At 47.1% G+C, this 15,310-nt stretch overlaps 1 long non-coding RNA gene across 4 annotated transcripts in view; it reads left to right on the forward strand.

Moving 5' to 3' along the window:
- Positions 1–15,310, forward strand: part of LOC125133023 (uncharacterized) — a 220,050-nt gene that overhangs the window by 156,091 nt on the left and 48,649 nt on the right. For 2 of the 4 annotated variants that reach the window (XR_007136404.1, XR_007136398.1), the window contains one exon: positions 4,434–4,543. This is a non-coding gene — a long non-coding RNA (uncharacterized LOC125133023). Of the gene's footprint in view, positions 1–4,433; positions 4,544–7,098; positions 7,138–7,583; positions 7,701–13,428; positions 13,506–15,310 lie in introns of those variants that run through there. The other 2 variants (XR_007136416.1, XR_007136424.1) reach the window with 2 other exon arrangements.

Below are 15,310 nucleotides of genomic sequence, written 5' to 3' on the forward strand. Positions count from 1 at the left end.
TAAATGTCTTTTTTAATGAAATGTATTCGTATTATTTTTTTTGGCCATGCCTGCCGCATGCAGAAATTCTAGGGCCAGGGATTGAAACCAAGCCACAGCAGTGACAACTGCCAGGTTCCTAACCCACTGAGTCACCTGGGAACTCCTCCTTTGGAGAATTTCAACCAAGATATCTAGGCCCTGGACCATTAGATAGGGCTGGACCAGAGCTTGCAGCAGGAAAAGAAAACTTGCAGGCAATGTAAATCTGCCAGGGAGAGTGGAGCATGTGATCAGAGAGAAGCAGCCTGAGCGTGGAGCTACAAAGACGTGGGAGGAAGGCTTTGGCTCCCCCATGAACAGCCCATGTTCATATGTTTGTATCTTCATGTTCAACTCCCTTCTTCTGCAAACTTTTCGCTACTACTGCGATGCCAGGGTCTGGGCTCCCTGAGTTAAATGTGCCCCCCCAGCCACCTCCACCGATGCTGCCAGCCGCCACCCCCTTCTCCACCCTGGGGAGTCTCCCCTCTGTCTCATTATTCAAAGGTACTTGGCTCTCTCTCTTCTCTGCAGGATAACAACCTCAAGTTCAGACTTGCTGGTGGTGGAGGTGGTGGTGGTCAGCATGCATAAGTTTCCAGGTCAGGGATCAAACTTCAATAACCAGAGCCACAGCAGAGACAATGCCAGACCCTTAACCCACTAAACCACCAGGGAACTCCAAGTTCAGACTTTTGAATTACAGAAGCCAAGGAGGCAGACTGTCGTTGAGCATCTTCTGTTTATAGCACTGAGCTGCCCGTTTGTGGGGGGAAAGGGAGAGCGAATATAGGAGCACAGAACACAAAGTAACACCCCAACTGGTAATCCCGAGACACCGCTAGTGTGTGTTCCTAATGTCTGTGGTGCCCACTGCTTCTCATCATCTCCCTTCTCCAGGAGGGCCCTGTGGCCACCATCCTGAGGCCCTCCGCTGACATCTGTGTGGGCTTCTGGAACTCCTGTCTGCACAATTGACCCATTGGCTCTGAGCAATGAAGGAGAGAGGGGTGGCCGCTGGATCCTGCCCCCCACACCCCCCCCTAGAGACAGAGGTGCCGCAGGTGTTGTCAGCGTGAGGACCCTTCCCAGAGACGTCCTCCCAGCCCAGGCCACTGGCATTTCTCCTGGCCTCTTCCTCAGTGTAGCTCTAGTTTCTTTTCATTGGATCTGCTCACATCTGACCTCATTTCCTTGCTTAAAACCCTCAGCCTTGGGATAAACCCCAAACTCATCCCTGTGGCTTTCAGAGCCTGGTCCTCCCTCACCTGCCGGTCTCAGCCCTCACCTTTGCCCTCCTCTCATCGGCTCTGCGCTCCAGAATCACGTGTTCTTTTCCTTTCTCCCCCATGTCCTCTGCCTGGGACAGTCTCCCCAGCAGCCTCCTCAGCTGACCCTCAAGCCATCCTTCAGTGTCAGGGACCACAGGGGACATTGGCCCTAAAGTGCCTAGACCTACCTAGGTTCAAATGTCAGCTCCATACTGGCTGGATGTGTGATGACAGAACATTGTAAATCAACTATAATAAAACAAAAAATTTTTTTTTTTTGGTCTTTTTAGGGCAGCTCCCAAGGCATATGGAGGTTCCCAGGCTAGGGGTCGAATTGGAGCTGCAGCCACCGGCCTACACGACAGCCACAGCAACATGGGATCCGAGCTGCGTCTGCAACCTACACTGCAGCTCACAGCAACGCCGGATCCTTAACCCACTGAGCAAGGTCAGGGCTCGAACCTGTGTCCTCATGGATACTAGTCAGATTCGTTTCCACTGAGCCACGACAGGAACTCCCACAAATTCTTCTGTAAAAGAAAGAGTCTTGTCTGTAAATTGGGCATCGTTAAGGCAGCTTCACAGGGCCAAGGCAAGGATTCAGTGAAGATATGGGCATAGAACAGAGAGACCTGCAAGAAAATGTGTCGTCTGCCATGTGTTTGGTGAATCAAACTTTCTCTCATGCCTTCCGCTGACGTCCCCTCTTTGCGCTCTAGCTTCAGCTGAACAGAAACAGAATCTAGTTCATTGAGCTTAGCTGGTGACTGACAACAAGATTCTTGGCCAGGAGTTTGAGTAATAAAGTGAAAAGACTGAAAGTGACAACCACTATTTATTGGCACTTACCACGAGCCAGGCCCCAGACGCAGAGCTTGAAAATATCATCTCATTTAAGTCACATATTCCCCCCAGCGGGAGAGTTTCTATTTACCTGTTTTTAGGAACAACAAAACGGAGGCTCAGAGTTTAAGTGATTTATCCAATGTCCCAGGCTGCTAAGTGGCATAGTCTGATCAAAATTGAGTCTGAGTCCAAAGAACATGCAGTTCAACACACCCGCAGACTTATACACACATATGCACGCTTTGCACTCCCATCCACAAATATACACATCCCCCCCCCCACACACACACATTCCGTAGTACATTTTCCAGCACCACCAGGCAATTAACTCAAATCTCAGTGGATATCGACTGGGTGCCCTATAATTTGACTCCGTTCAGACACTACCTACCTGGTGAGAGGATCAGATCCCACAAGTTAAGGGCTCGGTCCTGCAAGACTGTCCAGCTTCCCTTTCAGATGCCAGTTGTAAGTCCGGGTTGTCACCTGTGCAGATTCCGATCTGTCAGCTATAAATCAGAACCCATGACTCTCTCCTAGGGGTTCAATTAATTTGCTAGAGCAGCTCGCAGAAGTCAGGAAAACATTGTCCTTAGTAGATCACCTGTTTATTAGAAGAGGATATCAGTCCGCAACAGCCAGATGGGAGAGATGCTTGGGGCAGAGCATGGGGAAAGGAGTTCCGTGCCCTCCAGGAGCGCCCTACTCTCCTGCACCTCCACTGGTTTACCCATTGGAAGCTCTCTAAACCCCACGCTTTGGGGCTTTTATGGAGGCTTCATTACAGAGGTCTGGGGGATGAGACTGAAAATTCCAACCCTCTAATCCCAGTGGGTTCCCCTGGCAACCAGCCCCCATCCTCAGGGGCTTTCCACGAAGCCACCTGATGCACAAACTCAGGTGTGGGCTTCTGAATATCCAAAGACATCATCTTTATGGCTCTTAGCGTTTAGGAAATTCTCAGGGTTTTAGGAGCCCTGTGCCAGAAACATGGATGAAGACCAAATATATATTTATTATAAAGCACAGTATCACATACCTAGTCATACACTCACACATATGTACGTAGATGTAAAGAGGAGCATAGGGACAGGATCTATTATTGGACCTGTGGCTGGCATGGAGAGAGGCAGAAGCCATAAACAGTGAAGGGGACGAATGACACAGCTTGGGTCCAAACCAGGGAGGGGAGAGCAGGTTGAATTTCAGACTCCTGGCTCTCGCCCGGCTTTGCTGCATTGACACGGAGGTTTCCTTGGGGGCGAAGGGGCTGCTGTCTCTCCTGAAACTCTTCCTGCTCACAGCTGTCCACATGACAGGACCAGCAAGGAGCTGTGCTCGCTGCAGGGGAGGGGGAGACTGGGCACCCCCACCCCCAGGCTTGTCCCGGGCACCCCCACCCCCAGACTTCCACCTTACCTGACTCCAGCAGCACAGACACACTGACAGAATCGGCAGAATATTTTTCTGATTTCTCCAACTTGCCAGTCTTTTGTTGATTGTGCAGGCAGGGTCTCCAGGAGATATTTGCACACCCATGTTCAGAGCAGCGTTGTTCACTGTGGCCAAAATGTGGAAATAACCGAAGTGTCCAACAGACCAGTGAATAAGCAAAATGTGAAATAGATATGCAATGGAATATTATTCAACCTTGAAAAGGAAGGAAATTCTGACCCACGCTGCATCATCATGGATGAATCTCAAAGACAGTATGCTAAGTGAAATAAGCCAGTCACCAAAGAGGACAAATACCATATGATTCCACTTACATGAGGAACTTAAAATAGACAAATTCATAGAAAGAAAAATTTAGAATAGAAATTACTAAGTCTTGGGAGAGGAAGGGAGAGGAAGAATTATTGTTTAATGGGTACAGAGTTCCTATTCAGGATGACGAAGGTCCTGGAGACGGATGGTGGTAATTGATGGTCGCACAACATTGCGAATGTCCACAATGCCACTGGAATCTGCACTTAAAAATGGCTAAGGTGGTGGAGTTCTTGTCATGGTGCAGCGGAAACAAATCTGACTAGGAACCATGAGGTTGCGGGTTCGATCCCTGGCCTCGCTAAGTGGGTTAAAGATCCAGTGTTGCCATGAGCATAGGCCGGCAGCTACAGCTCCAATTCGACCCCTAGCCTGGGAACTCCATATGCCAAGGGTGTGTCCCTAAAAAGACAAAAGACAAAACAAAAAGAAAGAAGGAAATAAAAAGATGGGTAAAGGGGTAAATTTTATGTTATGTATATTTTACCACAAAAATACTGATTTTTTTTTTAAATGTTTATATCATAGAAAGAGAAATCTCACTGACCTAAGATGGTTGGAGAAGGCCTTTCTGGAGAATGAACATTTTTGGTAAGAGTGGAGCAGAGAACAAGATCCAGTTGGCTTGGCCAAACATGGTGAGTGGGCTGAGATCACATGGGAGAGGTAGCCAGGGCAGCCCCACGTGGGAGCTCGTAGCCTGGGGCAGGGAGTGCAACTTTTATTCTAAGAGCAGTGAAAAACTACAAAAGGATTGTAGCCATTGGCACAATTTTACACTTTAAAAAGACCGCTCCAGGAGTTCCCCTTGTAACTGGGTGGGTTAAGGACCCAATGCTGTCTCTGTGAGGATGCAGGTTTGATCCCTGGCCTCGCTCAGTGGGTTAAGGAGCCGGCGTTGCCGTGCAGGTGCAACATAGGTCGCAGATGCAGCTCAGATCCAGTGTTGCTGTGGCTGTGGCGTAGGCCCTGGCTGTGACTCCGGTTAGACCTCTAGCCAAGGAACTTCCGTATGTCTCAGGTGCAGCTGTAAAAAGAGAAAAAGACTGCTTAGAATCCTATGTGGCACAGAGATTGCCAAGGGAGGCTGCGGGAGCCTTGGGGAGGCGAGAGGGTAGTACAGGTGATGGGTAAAGTCTGTCTCCTCAGTTTCATCCCCGACCTGCGCTTCCTGACTGTTGCTGCGTCATGGGGCCAGCGGGCCGCATGTTGGGAAAGAAAGATGAGGAAATCGGAGTGTTGAAATCTGCCAGTGCATCTGTCAGTGGCAAGGGCTCCCCACTGTTAGGGACGGGGCCTGGCCCACGCGGCCCCTCCATAAGCCTGATGCACCCAGCTCGCCAGAGGAGGGAAAGGCACGGTGATCTGATGGCAGGGCCAAGAGCAGGCATGCAGTGGCTTGCAAGAGTAGGAGCCTGGACTCCAGCAGAGCTGGCTTGACCCCACTCTGGCCCCAGCCGCATGCCTTGGGCAAGTGAATTCACCTCCCCCAGCCTCAGTTTCCTCTTCGGTAAAAGCATGGTAATAACCGTACTTATATGGCAAGCTTGCAGCAAGGGTTCGGTAAGATAATGTGTGCAAAGCTCTTAGCGCAATGTCTAGTGCAGGGTTTTATACACCCAGTAAAGTTTATCATCCTCATCGTTATTTTGCCACTGCAGATCCAAAATGTTTATTTGGAGCTCCCACTGTGGTTCAGCCGAAATGAATCTGACTGGTATCTATGAGGATGCGGGTTCGATCCTTGGCCTTACTCAGTGGGCCGGGGATCCAGCATGGCTGTGAGCTGTGATGTAGGTCACAGACGCAGCTCAGAACCTGCATTGTTGTGGCTGTGGCGTAGGCCAGCAGATAGAGCTTCGATTTGACCCCTAGCCTGGGAACTCCCATATTCCTTGGGAGTGGCCCTAGAAAGCAAAATGAAATAAAATAATAAAATGAAATGAAATAATAAAATAAAATAAAACAAAACAAAACATTTATTTAATCTGCTCTAGGTGCATTAAGACCATGAGACTTCCCAGTGGAAGACTGAGTCCCTTTGATTAATAGGGTTGGCTATTTTTTTATACCCTGTGAGCATCTTAGGGGTAGGATCTGGATTCTTCATCATTTTCCTTCCTTTGGGTCACACAGTAAGCTCAGCCATCGATGTTCCTTAGCACCCTGGTCTTTATGCACTCAGAACACCTGGAGCAATACGTTCAGTACCTGATAGACATGCTCTGTTAAGGCAGGACCTCCCCTCCCTCAGGCATCATCATGTTGATGGAGCACTGGTTAAGAATCCTGAATTCATATACATATTCCAAAGAACTGATGGCACGATGTTGAAGAGATAGTTGCACATTTATGTTCATAGTAGCATTACTCACAATAGCCAAAAGGCAGCGGCAACCCAAGTGTCCATCCATGAATGAATGGACAAATAAAATGTAGTATATATGTATAATGGAATAGTATGCAGCTGTGAAAAGGAGGGAGATTCTGACACATGCTGCATCATGACTGGACCTTGAGAATACTATGCTAGGTGAAATAAGCCAATCACAAAAGGAAAAATACTATATGATTCCATTTATATGAGGTACTAGAGTAGGCAAAATCCTAGAGACAGAAAGTAGAGTGGTGGTTGCCAAGGGCTAGGGGAAAAAATAGAGTTGCTGTTTAATGGGCATAGAGTTTTTCAGTTTTAAAAAAATGAAAAGATTTACGGAGATGGATGATGGTAGTGGTTGTACAACATCATGAATATATTTAATATAAATGAATGATACACTTGAAATGGTAAGATAAATGTGTATTTCACCACAATTAAAAAATTTGAAAAAATGCAAGTAATATTATGCATCTTCTGAGATCAAAACCCACAATAGGAGTTCCCGTCGTGGCACAGTGGTTAACGAATCCGACTAGGAACCATGAGGTTGCGGGTTCGGTCCCTGCCCTTGCTCAGTGGGTTGACAATCTGGCGTTGCCGTGAGCTGTGGTGTAGGTTGCAGACGAGGCTCAGATCCCGCGTTGCTGTGGCTCTGGTGTAGGCCGGTGCCTACAGCTCCGATTCAACCCCTAGCCTGGGAACCTCCATATGCCGTGGGAGCGGCCCAAGAAACAGCAACAACAACAACAACAAAAAAAAAAGACAAAAGACGAAAAAAAAAAAAAAACCACAATAACCTCTCTTTTCACTCAGGGCAAAAACAAAATCCTTACAGAGGCCTTCAGTGCCCACGTAAGTGACATTGTTACCCATGTGACCTTAACTTCTACCACCCTCCTACTGGCCCTCTGCTCCAGCCTCTCTAGAATTCCTGCAGTTCTTTGAACACGCTTAGCAGGCCCCTGCCCCAGGGCCTTTGCACTTGCACTCCCTGAACCCAGAACGCTCTTCCTGCTGATATCTCTGTGGTGTGCTCCCTCCACTTTTTCAGATCTCTACTCAAAGGTTATTTTATCAGTGAGAACTTTTTGCCTCCCTCAGAAACAGTAATGTCCCTCTAACAACCTCCCACCTCCCTCTCTGCCCTTCACCCGGCTATATTTTTCTTCATGGCGTCTATTGCCACTTGATGTGCTCACATATTAATCCTGACCATGGCCAATACCTGCTCCCCACCCAAAATGTCAGCTTTGGAAGATTGGGATCTTGCCTGACTTTATGAACTTCTGTCTCCCCAGAGCCTGTCTCACATGGTCGGTCCTTGGTACATATGTGCCGAGAAAGTGAATGAAGTCAATGTGCCCATCTGCAAAGAGATGGTGACCTGAAGGTGTTCTCAAGTTGTAAGAATCTCTAAATGGCTAAGATTCACCTTGCCGTGTCTTTCCTAAAAGAAAGGACATGACTGTCTTTTTTTTTTTAGAGTGTAATCATTTGTTTGGGAAAGAGACTGGACATCACTCTCTTAATGGTCTTAAAACTAACCACTCCAGGCAAATTTACTGGGTAATCCCATGGCCTGGTTCACCCTGGAGAATTAAGACGGGCTGGGTTTTTTCCCCATTTCTGCAGTGACCTCCCTCAAGTCCCTGTCTAACAGTCAGCCCTTCTGGCTGGCACCTTTACTAGAAGGGATGCTGTGTGGCCAGGGTACCAGGGTGACTCCTGGATCCTCTGGGAAAAGGACAGGAGAAATACAAACACTCCTCCCAAGGACACTGGGTCTGCTGGTCACATGCAGCAGAACCCAAAGTAAATTCTTTACAAGCAGAGCACAAACCTCCCTCCCAACCCTCTCCACTCAAGCTGGGATTTTTCCTTCCTGTGCATTGTGGCCAGCCTGCCCTGTCATGGCATCTGGCAACCTTTCCTGGAGTCCCTGGCTTTCTCTGTGCGTTGCCATGGAAATGGGTCCCTGGCTCTCCAGAAAGACATATTCCAGCAACATTCACTGGCACTTCCGAGGGCCTGAAAATGCACACTCGCACGTACAGCAACTTCAGTGCAATGGCTCTAGCGGCCCCGTGACACCGCCAACATGAGAATGAGAGTCACATGGCAGGGACTTAAGACTCACATGGGCAGTTCAAGAGGCTCATGTGCCAAGAGGAGGGGAAATAAGCTCGCTTCACAAATGCGATAATCTTTGCAGGAATCTCTCAATCTCTCCCCCTTGCATTCAGCTAAGAGGCAAAACCAGAAGGGGAGGCTTTTGGCTTCAAGGCAAATCAAACCACTGTCTCCTCAGCGGTGTGGGGAGAACCCAATGCCTCACTCTATTTAAGGGCGGCTGTCACTGCTGTTCCCTCAAGGTGTGCCCGCTGCCACGTCCTGCAGCTGTGAGAAGGGTATGTCCCCCTCCCAGGCTGGTAAGGACCCACACTCTGGTCCTGAGACCAGACTGCCCACAACTTACGGGAGAGGTCACAGAGGGAGCCTTGAGTACTGGGACATGTGGGGCCATGGGGACAGCCCACAGTTTGGTGCGTACAGATGAAATCTGGATGTGCACCTACAGCTCAAGTACACATTTCACATGCACACTCAGGCACTTGCATGCACACACATTGCATTCACCCAAAGAGATCCTTTCCTTGTACCACACACACAGACGTGTATCTGTGTACCTACATCCGGGCTCATGTACACTTCACAGGCGCAAACACCCCTATGCAAGCATCTTCTTCTGCTCTGCCACACCTACCAAGCACATATTTGCCTGTGGAGCACATCGAGGGCACGTTGATATGCCGAAACGGAGCCCTTTCTACTGCAAAATGAGGAGCTCCTCCACCTACACAGAAACTAAGCAGAAAGAGGTGGAGGACGAAATCTAGCTTGGTAACCCTGAGCCCAACACCCACTTGAAGGTATAAAAGTGTTGAGACTGACGAGGCTGAGAGGAAAGACTTTCTTGGGAAAAGCTGGAATGTAGTGTTTACTCCTGGCCCCGCCTCAAGGCAGGAGATGGGATTACTTCCTTCTCTTCTGAGCCCTAAAGAGGGCAACTTGGAGAGCTTGGTCTTTGTCCCTGGACTTTGGGAGGACACACCAGGTGGGTGTTTGTCCCCTCGCCCAGAGGTCAATGGTCAAGAAGAGGCGGGCTGAGGAAAGAAGAGAGGAGGGGCGCTGAACTGGGAATGGCCAGCACTCCAGCCGCGGGGTGGGACTGAGGACCCAGTATCACTTCCCACGGAAATGCAAAAAGCTTTATTCAGAAAAGCCACCCACATGCAATGACCCCCATGGTGAGTCTACAAGAAATGAAGCAGAGACACTCTGTGCCTTACAGGAACTGCTGTTGGGAGACCTCCAATGATAAGGGTTTCCAGGGACCCACAGGATACCCTTTAGGAGAGAAAGACTCTGGCTTAACCCTTGGCCATAGCCAGGAGGAACCAAAGCCAGAGACCATGGGTACCAGGAACCGTGGAAAGATGAGCTCTTCCAAGCTCCATCCTCCATGTTACCTGGAGGAACCAAAGAAAACCAGAGCTGGGGCCCTAAGCAGGCCCTAACCTCGGGGAGAAGACATAGTTTCACTTTGAATAAAATTTGGAATTTATGACCCAGACCCTTCAATTACCCAGACTGGAATTTTTTTTTTTTTTTTTTTTTTGCCTTTTAAGGCTGCACCCGTAGCATATGGAGGATCCAGGCTAGGGGTCCAATCAGAGCTACAGCTGCCAGTCTACACCACAGCTACAGCAATGTGGGATCCCTAATCCACTGAGCGAGGCCAGGGATCAAACCCGCAACCTCATGGTTCCTAGTCAGATTCATTCCTTCTGCGCCATAATGGGAATTCCCAGACTGGAATTTTTATTATGGAAATGAGACTATTCATGGAAACATGAGTGTCTGGGAAAGCTTTGTTGTTATGTAAGATGAGTGACCAAAGAAATGATGGCCAAATTTCTGCCTCTCAAAGATTTCATCCAAGGTGGCAGGGAGAGAAGAGTCAAGCTAGTACAGGGACAGTCACAAGAAAAAATGAAGTTCCTTGGTAGGTGCCTGGCACCAAACCAGCTGTGCTTTTTTACCAAGAACTGAACCTGCGTACAGAGTCAGCCTGAAGAAAAGATCCAACCATGAGTTTTCTTAATCCAAACCACACTCCCACCAACACACACACTATTTCTTTGTGACTTTGAGTGATACAATAATTTGATTTCTTTACCTAACCCCTGCCCCCTCACCCTACCACACACACAGACTCACTCACCATTAACTCTGATTTTGCTGCAAATCAACCCCAGCCAAGCTAGGAGAGAGGGCTTCAGCAACCACTGCAAATGTATTTTTTTTTCTCCTTTTAGAATCAAGATAACATGTAAAAAGAAAGAGCATATTTGAGACCTCAGATGATAATGCCTTTTTTTTTTTTTGTAGTTTTTAGGGCCACACCTGTGGCATATGGAAGTTCCCAGGCTAGGGGTCAAATCAGAGCTGCAGCTGCTGGCCTACACCACAGCCACAGCAACGCGGGATCCTTAACCCACTGAGCAAGGCCAGGGATTGAACCCACATCCTCATGGATACTAGGTTCATAACCCGCTGAGCCACAACAGGTACTCCTTATCTTATAATATTTTATGTCTTTGGCCAAAAACATGGCACTGTGACCTTAGACCAAATATTAGGTTGAAACGTAGAAATTGCAGTGACCTGCAAACTGACTAATTCATACGTTTTGACCTAATACTCTGTGTTTTTGAGATCTGTGTGTCAAACGAGGATAATAATTCATACCTAAGGATTGTTGTGGAGATGAAATGAAGTCAATACCAGGACCTAACCTGGTAGCTGGATCCACCAGTTTTCAATGCATCTTTGCCATAGATTGATGGGGATGAGGTATCCTGCCGCCCAAAGCTGTGTTACCCTCCTTCACCCCTGGGAGGGCAAAGACCTTCGAGTCCCTCTATTTTGTTCGTTCTTCTCACCAGGGCGCTTTCTTTGCTTCTGAACTTTTGTTCGTACAGCCTCTTACTCTTTTCTTAGGGATGTGGTAGCCACCCTGTCTGTCTTTCTGAGGGTATTACTGCTATGGTTCTTCTTCTTGTTCCTTGGCGTTTTCTTCTGCCCTCAGCATCATCTCTGTCATCTTTAGGTTTCCCTTTTACCTGTTTGTTTTGTTCCCGAGTCTTTGTTTGGTCGTCTAGTAGCTTTGGCTGGTGTTCATTTTTAAAAGCTGAAAAGCTGTTGGCAAGCACGTTAATGAGGCTTGTTGATTGGTGAGCTTCACTATTGTGCTAAAGAGAGGTCAGTTGGTTCTGCTCTTAGGCTAGTTAGTTTTCCCAGGAAAGAGTTCTTCAGTTGCCTGCCTGGGGGGGTCTTTCCCTGGTACCCAGAACAGATCTCTGTATTTAAAGGAGATTTTCATTTGGTACCCCCGTAAAATAAAGTATTTTGCACCTAACCTGAGCTGGAAAAAGGTCTCTTCAATTCTTCTTCCCCCAAAGAAAAAGATCCAGGCTTTTGTTATGATAGAAGAAGGACCTTTGTCTGGATTTACCAGCTAAGGGGGTGATGGTGGTGATGGTACTGCTGGTGATGGTGGTGCTACTGGTTCTGGTAGTGGTTGCGATGGTGGTGCTGATGGTGCTGGTGTTGATGTTGTGATGGTGATGGTGCTGATGGTGGTACTTGCTGTCTCCTGCTTCTTCAACCATTTTTTATTATTTTCTGCTCTACTCCTCACCCCCTCTCTAAGCTACCTGCTATCCAGATCCAGGTCCTGAGAGGTTTGGGGGTCCTCTGGCTTCTCTCTGGTAGTCTTAGATTAAAGCTTTCACTAGTTGGCAAAGCTGATGACTATCCATCCGTATGCTTTCCCTTTTTATAAAATTAATTGATAGATATGAGTTTCTGTATTTTTGGTAAACTTACACCTTTTATATTCCTTTGTTATTTTAGTGGCATTTGAGGAAGAAGCAGATACAAATCAATGGATTTGATCTCCATTTTAAAATAAAAGTTCCCAGATCACAGCCATGGAGAGCAGACTTGTGGTTGTCAGGGGGGAGTGGGGAGGGAGTGGGATGGATGGGGAGTTTGGGGTTAGTAGATGCAAAAGTAACATTTGGAATGGAGTCCTACTGTACAGCACAGGGAACTATGTCCAATCCCTTGGGTTGGAACATGATGGAAGATGGTATAAAAAAAAAAAGGGAGTTCCCGTCGTGGCGCAGTGGTTAACGAATCCGACTAGGAACCATGAGGTTGCGGGTTCGGTCCCTGCTCTTGCTCAGTGGGTTGACGATCCGGCGTTGCCGTGAGCTGTGGTGTAGTGTAGGTTGCAGACGCGGCTCGGATCCCGAGTTGCTGTGGCTCTGGTGTAGGCTGGTGCCTACAGCTCCGATTGGACCCCTAGCCTGGGAAACTCCATATGCCACGGGAGCGGCCCAAGAAATAGCAAAAAGACAAAAAAAAAAAAAAAAGAATGTACATATATGTATGACTGGATCATTTTTTCTATACAACAGAAATTGAAGAAACATTGTAAATCAACCATAATTTTAAAAAACAAAACAAAAAAATGAAAGTTCTCCCACTGCTCATTTATAAACCTAATGTTTGCTTCTTTTCATCTTATTTTCTGCTTTCCTCCTATTTATCTTATTTTATTTTACATTATTTTATTTTATTTTCAGTATGAAGAATAGGTTTGATTTGCAAGCATAGTGAATGGTGCAAAATGCACTATAAGCTAAGAGCTGAGCTGAGTCTTTATTCCATAATGAGCTCAGGCACCGGGGACATTCATTTCTCAGGGAATAAAATGGCCCTGGGCCACTTCAATTTTTTCAGTGTTTCTGAATAAATTTTTTTCTTTAATGAAGATACACTGAAACAAAATTTAGGAAAATTGAGATATATTTTAAACATTTGCATTTACCAAATCCATGCTTTTTCAACACTGAAAAAAATTACAAAGCAATGTAATTATGCTAGTCACAAGATAATTGCAGGATTTATTAAATATATTAACTTGTAACACACAGGCAGAGTAATACAGTAATCAAATGCAGGCTTCAAACAGTGTGATGAATATTTTCTTTGAATTCTATCTCGACTCAGAGATAACATCAACCTCCTCCTGTTGGGGGAGTTCTCCTTGTGGTGCAGAAGAAATGAATCCAACTAGTATCTGTGAGGATGCGGATTCCATCTCTGGCCTCGCTCAGTGAGTGAAGGATCCAGCGTTGCCATGCGCTGTGGTGGATGTCGCAGACACTGTGACTGTGGTGCATGTTGCTGTGGCTGTGGTGCAGGCCGGCAGCTGTAACTCCGATTCGACCCCTGGCCTGGGAACTTCCAAATGCTGCAGGTGCGGACCTATTAAAAAAAAAATGTATTTATTGGGGTCAGGCAGCAGGAGAGGTAAAACAGAGTCCCTTTGCTTCAAAAATGCAGCTAGAGCCAGAGGTGGCCACAGAGACAGACAATGAACTTCTGTGTGCTAGGAATTTCCATTGCAGGTATTCTAGTGACAATGAAGCCTGAATTGGACAAGACAGAAAGATAGGACAGAGCCAGCTGGTCAGGATCTGGTTAACACAGGCTGTGGGAGGTCTGGGAGAACTTGCAGACAAACAATGTGGTTATTCTACCTTTTTATGCTGAACATTAAATTTCAAGCACTTTTGATACTACCTAATCTTCCTGTCATTTTTAATGACTGCATAATATTACACTGCTTCAAAGTACCGTATTTTCCCTCACCCCTCCCGTCATTTGGTTTTGAGGTTACCAATTTGGAGCTATTAGAGGTATCCCCACAATGAACATGTGTGTGACAGTTTTTCCTTTCAGGAATTGTGTCTCTAGGATAAATTCTAGGTCAAGGGGTATGAACCTTTGTTAAGAACTCTGGCAGCTCCCTGCCAAGTTGCTGTCAAAGGGCATAGAACCGCGTGTTAGCCTCATCGGATGTGTATTGTCAGAATAGGTAAAGTTGGTACTTCAGCGTTGTTTTAATTTCCATTTCTCTGCTGAGTTGTTTGGTGGAGGAAATTAATCAAAACGAGTATCTTGGGTAGATATAAGAGAAAGAGAGTGTAGGAAATTGGGACCGCAGGGACCGAGTTTGGGTGGTGGATTTGCACAGCATCTCAGCGAGGTGGAGGAAGAAAAGGGGACGTATAAGTTGACAGCTAGTACATTTCTTTTTTCTTTCTTTCTTTCTTTTTTGTCTTTTGCCCTGGTAGGGCCCCACCTGCTGCATATGGAGATTCCCAGGCTAGGGGTCTCATCAGAGCTGTACCTGCCAGCCTACACCACAGCCACAGCAATGCCAGATCCGAGCCACGTCTGCTACCTACACCACAGCTTACTGCAACACCGGATCCTTAACCCACTGAGAGAGGCCAGGGATTGAACCCGCAACCTCATGGTTCCTAGTCGGATTTGTTTCCACTGCGCCATGACGGGAACTCCAGACGGCTAGTACATTTCTTAATTGCATTGTTTATATCTTCCCTCTCTTCCACGGCGACCATATGAATGACTAACACAGTTATCATCACCTCCGTTATGTAATAATCACAATGTATGAAAAATAAATCGTCATGTCTAACCCTGGCTGCCTTCTCAGGAAGGTGGTGACTGTTGAATAGGGACCCTTTGCTCTTCTGAGCACTGGGAAAGCTTTGGAAAAGCAATGGAAACCAGGGTAATCTTCACCGATCTTCCATGATTGATCGGCAACTTGTTGGAAGTGTTGTTGTTGTCTGCCTGATGTCTATCGCGGCTGCACGGAAGGAGGAGGGTGAAGGCCACCCCACAATAGAGGAAAAGCTTAGACTGGTCTGAAGTCCTGAGCTGAAGGAGATGAGCGAGGGGAAGCCTGCTTCTTCTGCTCCCTTGTGACTGTTCCACAGAGAAGATGGTGTGATGAAAGTGCCCAATGGATGTGTGTCCAGTTTTCCCAGGTCACAGAGGAGGGCATGGTGGGCATATT

Source organism: Phacochoerus africanus, chromosome 1, assembly GCF_016906955.1.
Source record: "Phacochoerus africanus isolate WHEZ1 chromosome 1, ROS_Pafr_v1, whole genome shotgun sequence".
NCBI lineage: Eukaryota > Metazoa > Chordata > Mammalia > Artiodactyla > Suidae > Phacochoerus > Phacochoerus africanus.